General features: G+C 46.3%; 1 long non-coding RNA gene across 1 annotated transcript; it reads left to right on the forward strand.

Moving 5' to 3' along the window:
• The first annotated feature begins 5,327 nt into the window (after positions 1-5,327).
• Positions 5,328-8,522, forward strand: LOC122182595. The gene is made up of 4 exons (XR_006179880.1): positions 5,328-5,416; positions 5,641-5,698; positions 5,981-6,060; positions 7,288-8,522. It is a non-coding gene; the product is annotated as an uncharacterized LOC122182595 (long non-coding RNA).
• The last annotated feature ends 478 nt before the right edge of the window (positions 8,523-9,000 follow it).

Below are 9,000 nucleotides of genomic sequence, written 5' to 3' on the forward strand. Positions count from 1 at the left end.
CCCCCCGGGCTCAGCGATGGGATGGGGCGGCCCTCGAGGGGAGGGGGGCTGGGGCCGGGGGCTCGGTGCGCTGAGCGCGGCGTTCCCGCGGTCGGGGCGGCAATGGGATTTATTCCCTTCCAACTCGTAATAGATTCTCTCGAGCATCACAGAGGCTATTTTATCGAGTCAATTCAAAGCAGGCTGTCCATTAGATCCCGTTATTACTCAAAGGGGACGATCAGTTGGAAGAAAAAAATCTACCTAATTTGGAGGAAAAAAAACAAAACAAAACAAAACCACACATTTTAAATAATTTCTGTAACTTTTGCTACCTTTGGCGTTTTTGGCAAGAGAACAAATAAAAACCCGGAGGAGTTAGAAGTGTTTGCCCCCCCCCCCCCTCTCTTTTTTTTTTCTTCTCAGTGCCACATAACAGCCTTTCCTCCTTCAACTTCAAAGAGGACTGAAAGGACAAACATTCTGATACGGCTAATAATACACGGAGAGAAAGAATTTGCATTCCTTAGCAAATATAAGTGCTCATTAATAGAATCATGTATTTGTCTAAGAACATCTTGCCGGTACCGCTGGGAGACAGAAAGCGTCCATGTGGGGAGGGCTTCAGGAAGAGTTTTGATTGACGTTGTAGGGGTCTCATCTTCCCCCTCTCCCCCAGCCATATATATTAGGTCAACGATTACTATTAAATAAAATTAAAAAAAAAAATGAAGAAGAAGAAGAAGAAAAAGAAACTAATAATCATGAAGGAACAGATGGGGACAGAATGCCCTGCGACTTCTGAAAGGCACAGCAAGGACTCGCTGCCTATAAATTCATCAAGATAATGCTAATTGAGCTCTCAGGCCGTGCCGGAGCTCCGGGTGGGCCCCGGGCTCAGGCCCCAAACCCGCGGATCCCGCGCACCCGCGGATCTCACGCAGCCACTCCCGCATCGCACCCGCGCCCTCTGGGCGATTTTTGCTCTCCCCATATCGGTGCTTTTCACCGCCGTTTCCCTCCACCCGCGGGGTTTGCGCGGACGCGGCTCCGGCTGCGCGGAGGGGCGCGGAGGAGAGCAGGGAATGCGCGGCGCCGAGAGGGCGGTTTTCAGCCCGGCGTCCCGAATGCGCACAGCCGGAACGGGGCAGCGATTTATTTTGCCGTCGATTCGGGGTTTAGCGAACCTTCGGGGCTGACCCTGCGAGCCTCTGCCCCCCACCCAGCGCTTCAGCGTGCCCTGAAACAGATGGGATTCTTCGTAAAAGAAGAGGGGTATGAAATGGTAAAGAAAATTAAAGTCGCATTCTGGTTAAACCTTTGGGTGTTTGAATGGGCTAAAGGCAATCTGGGCACACTCTTCTGCAGGAGGAAATAAAGCAACTTCAGGTGAAGCCCAAGAAGCCCAAGTTCCCGTGGGCAACACTATGCTGTTTCCAGTACAATTAGTTGTATCAAAAAAAGATGGTAACTTAAAGAAATGGAAAAGAACTTTGCCTGTTAGGGGGTTTATTTGGGGACCACTCCTGCTCTCCTGCCTTATATCTCCAGACAGTGATTCACATCTTGGTGCAAAGGCAGAACATAACCAAACCTGTGCTGGGTTTGTGTGGGGATGGACCGGAGCTGCAGCCATACCCTGGGACCAGAATTTGACCTCTTGGGTTTTTAGCATCTTATTCATAAAATGTCAAAATTAAACAGCATTTTAAAGCTGCAGAATCTATCTTGAACTGTTATTTCAAAGGATTCGGTGAGTTTGTTGTCATCTCAATCTTTACCATCAGGTTTGGATATCTTTCTAGAAATGAACCCTTAACTCAGCCTCAGGGTTCAGAGCTTGGTGTGAATACAGAGGAAGGATACAGCCCTCCAGTGAGAGCTTAACTGCTTCAAACTTTCCTGCTAACAGATCCCTGCTGCCTTTTCCCCTTCAGGTTTATTTAAAGAAGCTGCCTTTGCCTGAGAATTTCTTATTTTGTATTGGAAGCAGCTTTTTTTACACCTACATGTGAGCGTATTTGCACTGCTGAAACACAGCTGAACACAATTTGCCTCTGACTTTAGTGGGACCATATTTCATCGGTGATGCACAAGAATGCCGGAGGAACCACGCTCAGGGAGCGTCACATGTGGTTCTCAGTGGACGGTGAGAGCAGAAACATCCTTTGGCTTCAAAGCAGTCCTGGGTTTTATTAGCATAATCGGGAGGAATCGTCAGCCAGGGGCTGGCTGTTGGTTTAGGCCCAGCGGTCATTGGTCTAATAACCTTCTGACTGAGGTTGGGATTAAAAAGTCAAAAGTTTTTGGCTCATTCAGCAAGTGGGACCCTCCGTCTGAGCACGCCGATGTCTGCATTGGCTCTTTGTTCTGCCCCAGTGGTCCCCAGCCCAGGCTGGTCCAAGGATAATAATATCAAGCAAGGAATGCACTGCCTTTTTTTTTTTTTTTTTTTTTTTTTTTTCCCCTCCTCCTTCTCCATCCTTTTTCACTCTTATGGCTGTAAGCAACCTCAGAGGGTCCATAAGGTTAACAAATTGGGAATTTCAACCCTGCTTTGTTTCAGCCTCTCTGGCGGCGTTGCTGCAGGGCTGTGAACCCAGGGATCCCGAACTGATGGCCCCCCGAGCTTTATCCTCACTGTGGATCTTTGGGGATGAATCAAAATGTTTCAGGCACAACAAACTGGAATATCTATTTCATCGGGGAGAGGAAAAGGAGAAGAAAATCATAAGCTCTAATGAGAGATGCTAACATCTTTGGGTATGTTGGGAGGCTGCCTCCTGCTCCTCGCAGTTGGAACAAACATGCTCCCTAATCTCTTGGCCCCTATGAATGATTGTTTTCCCCTGGATAATACCTTTTCTTCACATCAGAGCGCTGAGTATCAGTAGCACACACTTGATGCTTTCCAGTGCTCTCTTTTGCAGTGCTGGGTCATTGCCAGCCTTCAATTTACCTGCCCGCTCCCTTATCTCTAGGCTGCGGATCCATCCTGTGCTGGATTTCCTAGATACAAAGGTGTCTTTCTGTGCAAGCTATTGTTTTATAATTCAGCAGCTCTATCAGTGCAAAAAGTCTGTTTTGTTTCTCTGTTAACACAATCAGGGAATCTGCTTTTACCCCGAGTTTGTCCTATAGGATTCAACTCCTCCAAATGCATCTCCAGCCTGAAACCAACCATATTGGACCAACCTACAGGACCTGCTCTTCTCACCCCAACATTCCAGCATCGTGGAACCAATCTGTGGCCCAGTGCTGGGTGGCACTCACGTGTGTTACCTGCTTTATCAAGAGATGCTATCCCTTGTTCCAAGGGATTTTTAATAGCAGCTCTTTTCTTGACTCCGAGTGGCTCGATGGTGTGTTTTTGGACCTGATCACATTTTTCCCCTTTGGTTACAGATTTGCTTTGTGCACAGCTTTAATTCTTGCTTCTGTATTTGTCCAAACTTCTGCTTTCCCGTAAACATGGTATATTTTCTGGAAGGAATTGCTCTCCAGCCTCTATGTGCTCCACTGCTGGGCACTGCTTTCCTCCTGGGTACAACTCTGTTGTCTTTGTACTCTCTTCTTGCAGGAGGTGTCAGGGGGCTGAGCTGTGCCCAACCTTCTTTACATACCACGGGTTGAACAATGCCGTGAAAGATTTTTCAAACACAAAACACCTTTTTCAAATTCAAAAAGCAGTAACCAGCAATGGTAGGAGTGGGGCTGGGACTTTAGCCAGGCTCTTGCAGACCAACATTAACGCATTGTCTGTGAGAGAACTGTTACCTCAGAGTGGACCATCGCCTTTCCCAGCCCAGAGCTCTTTCCTGCACCTCTCATCCCCTGCAGCTGCACTGGCAGTGGCCCATTTCCAAAGTGCTGTCACCCACATTTATTCAGTACTTGTTACTGTACAGTCTTCTGGAAGCAGGAGCCAGGTTGAAGCGACAGATAACAGCTTGTTGTGCTGTTGACACAGTTGTGGATCCCACGACTCCCCATATTTCTCTTTTTAAAGAAGCATTCCAGCTCTCTTGCTGTTTGAAAAGCCTTCCTTTCATTAAATTGTGCTGATGCCACAGAAAATTGTCAGCTGTCCATCCTTTCCCCAGGCAGGGAAAATATATCTGTATATATCTGTATATATGTATGTATAATCACAGCAAGGGGAGGGAAGGGTCAGGTGTTGCTATGGAAAGAGACTATTAATGTGTAACAGAACTGGTCGTACGGGAGGTGCACAAAATGAGCCTTTCAAAGGAAGGTCACAGGCAGCCCAGCCTCTCTTTGGGGGACACCTGTCCCAAATTTGATAATTTGATAATTTGTTCCTCCCATTATTTCCCTTTGCTGACGGCTCTTCGGCCAGATTTTCAAGCATCAAAAGGTATCCTGTGCTAAAATGATCTGGATTCATTCAGAGAGCAAATTTCTACAAGGCATGGGCTTGACTGCTTTATGAAGAGCTTACAGCTAGATCCTGAGGGTGTATAAATTACAATAACTTTCCAAAGTCCAGCTTATGCCAGCTGAGCACCTAATGTACGTGAAATATCTTCTGCTTTTAATAGGATCATCCAAAAGGAAAGAAGGTGAAATGTGAAGCAAGGGGAGAGAAGAATGTCCGTGTATTGCTTTCCAGTCTGCAATGGTCATGGATTTCATTGGGAATAACTGCTTTGCCCAGTCTGTGTCAGGTGGAGCCAGCTCTGCTTTTACACATTAACTCCAGCTCTGGCCAAGAGAAGGAAGATGATCTCCCGGTACATTTGTAGAACTGGTTTCTCTTTGCTCCATGCATGACCACCCAGATGCACACATCTTCCCGAGGCACTCAGCTTTGCCCTCTGCTCCAATCTTTCTCTGTGTGCCCCATGAAACACAGAGGATGTATTACTAACAGTGGTATCTTGATTACATTTAAACGTAACAAGACAAAGAGTAGGTTTGCTAAATGGATTTTTCATCTATAAACTCATCTATAAACTGCATTCTGCAGTATCACAGAACCATTGAATATCCCAAGCTGGGAGAGTTCATGAATGATCCATAAGGATCACTGAGTCTAAGTACTGGAGCACTCAATCCAGTCTGGGTGTTTCTACACCGTTACAAGACTTACTCTTTGGATACTCTTTGGGCTTCATCCTGACTGGGCTCCCCTTAACAAGGGAACTAAAACGAAGAGGTAAATGAATTTCTTCCTGGAGGATTGGAGCAGAAATGGTAAGTCAAGGCCTGAAGCAGTGATTGAGCACCTGGTAGGAAGGCAGGGCCAACCCAGTGGAGCACAGGTGCGGTGCAATGCAATGCAATGCAATGCAATGCAGCTGAGTGATGAAGGGGTGCAGCCAGGATCCACCCCTTCCCAGACCTCATTTAAGGGCTGGAAGTGGAGGTGTGGGTCTGTTGTAGGAGGTCTTTGCAAAACTGTGGTCTTTAGAAGGTAAGTTTTTTTTTTGTTCTTCTTCCTCCTCTTCCTTCCCCCTCTCTTTTCTGTGCTCATGGCTGTAGATTTTGAGCAGATCCTCACTTGCTGTATCTTGGGACCTTGCTGCTCTGCTGTCATTGCTATGCTTTCCATTTCCATCCACGAAGATGCAGTTTTTCAATATGTTTCACTTTATTTATTGTTTTTTCACCCCCTGTTATTTTTCTCCTTGGCCACAGAACCATCTGCTGGTGTCACCGTTTCTGGTCCCTTGGAAATGGCCTTGCAGAGCACAAGGTCTGTCCTGGCTGAGGGCTGAAATCTGCTGCTTGGGGTGAGGGGAAGGAGCTGGAGGAGCCCTCTGCCTACTAGGGTCATGAGTGCAGCACTCACACCAGTCATGTGCTGCAAGCTATGTTTTATTTTGTGCTGCCTGCCAGCCTCAATTTCAACTTCTTAAAGAGGTTCCTTTGCTATAGAAAACCACAGAGGACTACAGATTGGGGACTGCAGTCCTATATAGAATAAGGAAAGCTGATTTAACTGTTAAAGTGTTAACATTTCCTTGGTCTCTTTCAGAGCTTTTTCAGAATCTGTCTATTTACTTCTGAAGCTTTTGTGTTGCTCAGGACCCTAAAATCTCAGATCCTTAAATCCTGGTAAGAAATAATTATATCTGGCTCTTGCTTGTTTTCTGTTTGTGGTCTGAATGTGACTCCTTCTAAGTACACACACAGAAAAGCAGAATGGGGTTTATCTGCCTTTCTGGGGATCACAACTGGGTAAAGCAAAATTGGTCCCTTCCTACAGCCGTGGGGAACAACTTCAGGGTGATTTCCATGACCCTTCTCTATGCTTCTTAGTCTGGGCTGTAGGCCCAGCTGCTGTGTGGGGGCTTTTCCTCCTTAGTCTCAGCTCAGTGCTAACAACTCTAGTGAGCACAGAGGGACAAATGGCAGAACACTTGCAAATACTTGATGAGTTTTTGCCTATCAGAGTTCAGTGCTCTGGTTAGTCATTATTTCATAGCAGGAGAAATAAAGCCTCAGTGTTCCTCAAATGATAGGCATGAGGTGGCAATTGCAGGGGCTCTGCTGAACTTCCTGGTATTAAGGTAGCTAGAGTGCTGTTCAGATGTAATCCAATCAACAAGACCCGACTCCAGGCAAACTGGCAAACTGAGCTGATGAACATTTTGTGCACCTCACCTATTCGCACTGCTGGGATGAGGGTCAAGGTGCTTCCTGACATGTGATTATCAGTGGTCACTGATGATACAGAGGAGACTGGTGAGAAGGGGAGGGAGATAAGAATGGGCTCATGTTGTGCCTGGGGCAGACAAAAGAGTCAAAAAGAAATACTTATATTTTCTGGAGCAAAGAGATCAATTAGTGAGAAGAGCTGGTTTTGCAGCATAGAGCAGGTTTTCTTCACAAATGGGCCTCAGTAGTATTATTATAAAGATGAGGTCTCTACAAGCTTGTATTTCTTCTCTTGGGAAACCATGTTTTGTTAGGTGGTGAGGGAAGAGCGATCCAATCTCCTTAGTCTTACCAGTAAATATATCCCCATTAACAACAAATCCTAGTAAATAGAAAAGCTTTTTTTTTTTTTTTTTTTTTTTGCTTGGGTGCTGCTTTTGTGCAATAACCTATGCCTTGTTAAAAGGTGTCCATCCAACATCACAGCAAGAGCTCCTTAAAGGGAAAAAACTTATAGGATAAACTCATTCTGGCGCAGAGAAGAATGGTCACTGTCATAACATTGTTACATACTTTATATTGGGTGTCCATTTAACTTTAAACAACTTATGTCATAGATTGGCTGCTACATTTAACCTGTTTGCTATGATCTTTAAGTTCCCACTTCAGAAACGCTTCCTACAGGGTAGGACTGTAAGCCACCAGAGTGCTGTGAGGAGTGGGTGCCAGCACTGGAGGACAAAGACTGCAGTAGAAGAGGTGGCTGAACAGAGGATCCAAACTGGCGCTGTTGGTAAAAAAGAAACTGGGATACTGTAAGGAAGAATGGCATGAAAAAAGGCACATGAGCATCTGGAAAGGGAGGTTAAGAAGTGTGACCTTACTGTAGGATGGAAGAAAAAGGCAATGTCAAGAAGAAGATGTCTGGAAGAAGGGCACAGTGTGCTGAGAGAAGTGATTTGATGCTTGGGCTTGGTCTGGATGACAGATGGGAGGCTGCAGTGAGGAAAGAGACACAGAAGGGAGAAGGGGCCAGCAGCAGAGTGAGTGGGACCTTGGGTGGGCAGTAGAGGAGAGGTGAGAGGCAGTACCATTTGGGGGGGAGGAGGATGACTGCCAGCTCTCCTGAGTGATGGGGTGGCATTGTCAGCAGTGGGGTTGTCAGGGATGGCAGGTGACAAGGTGTGGGCAATATGGAGCAGAAAGAGCTCCTCCCTCACTGTTGATGTGGGAGGGGTGAGCTCAGTTTTGTTCTCTCAGTGCAGTTCCTCAAAATCCAGGGCCATCTGGACATGGTCCTGTCCCTCACACAAGCTGTTGCCCAGGGATTACTCTGGCAGCCATGACTGGCTGGCATGTCCAGGAGTCTGTGTTCACAGCCAGAAGGGCAGATGGCACAGGATTCACTACAGTGGCTTTGCAGCACCTGGTGCCACCATTTGGGGGTGTGGGGTCTGGTGGAGCCAGGTGAGCCTTGCTGTGTGCACTGCAATGTCATTCAATTGAGTTCCACAGGGCTGCTCTGCCATGCTGACCCAGCAAGCTCCCAGACACCTTCAGTATCACTGGTGCAAATATTTGGGATGGGTATGCTCCTCTCCAGCTGGCTTTGTGGTGTTGGGCTGTGCCAAAGATCTGCCTGAGGTGAGGGAGGACAGTGGAACTCAGCTGGCATCACTTCAGCAATGTGTTTGCAGTGACCAATGTCTTTGGCTCACTGCCATTGGTGTTCTGGGTTGCTCAAGAAATGGGTATGAAGAAGAGACACTGAAAACTTTGATCACTCTGCTCACATGCCTGCACATTAGGGTTGTTTTGTTCAAGGAATGTTTTATTAGCATTTCACCATCCCAGTAACAATGTTTTTTTTTTTTTAAATAGCATTTGTGATATGGAATTTGTCAAAAAATTAAAATGCTTTTGGGTAAGAAAACGGTGCTGTGCATTTATTGCTGATCTTAGAACTGTGGGAAACAATGGAGTCTGCAGTTCTTCATTTTTCTCCAGAGATGGGGGGAAAAATACTAAGGATGCCATCAAATTGTGTGTTAGAGAAGATAACCTGGGAAGCAAATGATAACTGCAAATTAGTCAGAGTGTCAGCTTGCTCTTGCTGAGGAGCCCTGGCTGTTCCCCATTTCATGTTGGGCTCTGCCCTCTCACACTGCTGGTCCTGGGAGAGGAATGAGGTCACAGTCAGCTCATCTATCCACAGCCCTAATGAACTGTTGCCAGAGGAGATCTGGAGACTTTTTAGCACTTTAGCTCCAGCCAAAGCACTGGGTTCAATCCCACTTGTGAATATATTCCTTCCACTGGAAAATACAAATGTCTGGAAATAAATTACATCAGTTTCAGTTAAACTTTAAGACTTCTCAAATCTAGATAAGACTTTCT

This window comes from Lagopus leucura, unplaced genomic scaffold, assembly GCF_019238085.1.
Source record: "Lagopus leucura isolate 7727_CA_CO unplaced genomic scaffold, USGS_WTPT01 Super-Scaffold_100015, whole genome shotgun sequence".
In the NCBI taxonomy this organism is placed as follows: domain Eukaryota; kingdom Metazoa; phylum Chordata; class Aves; order Galliformes; family Phasianidae; genus Lagopus; species Lagopus leucura.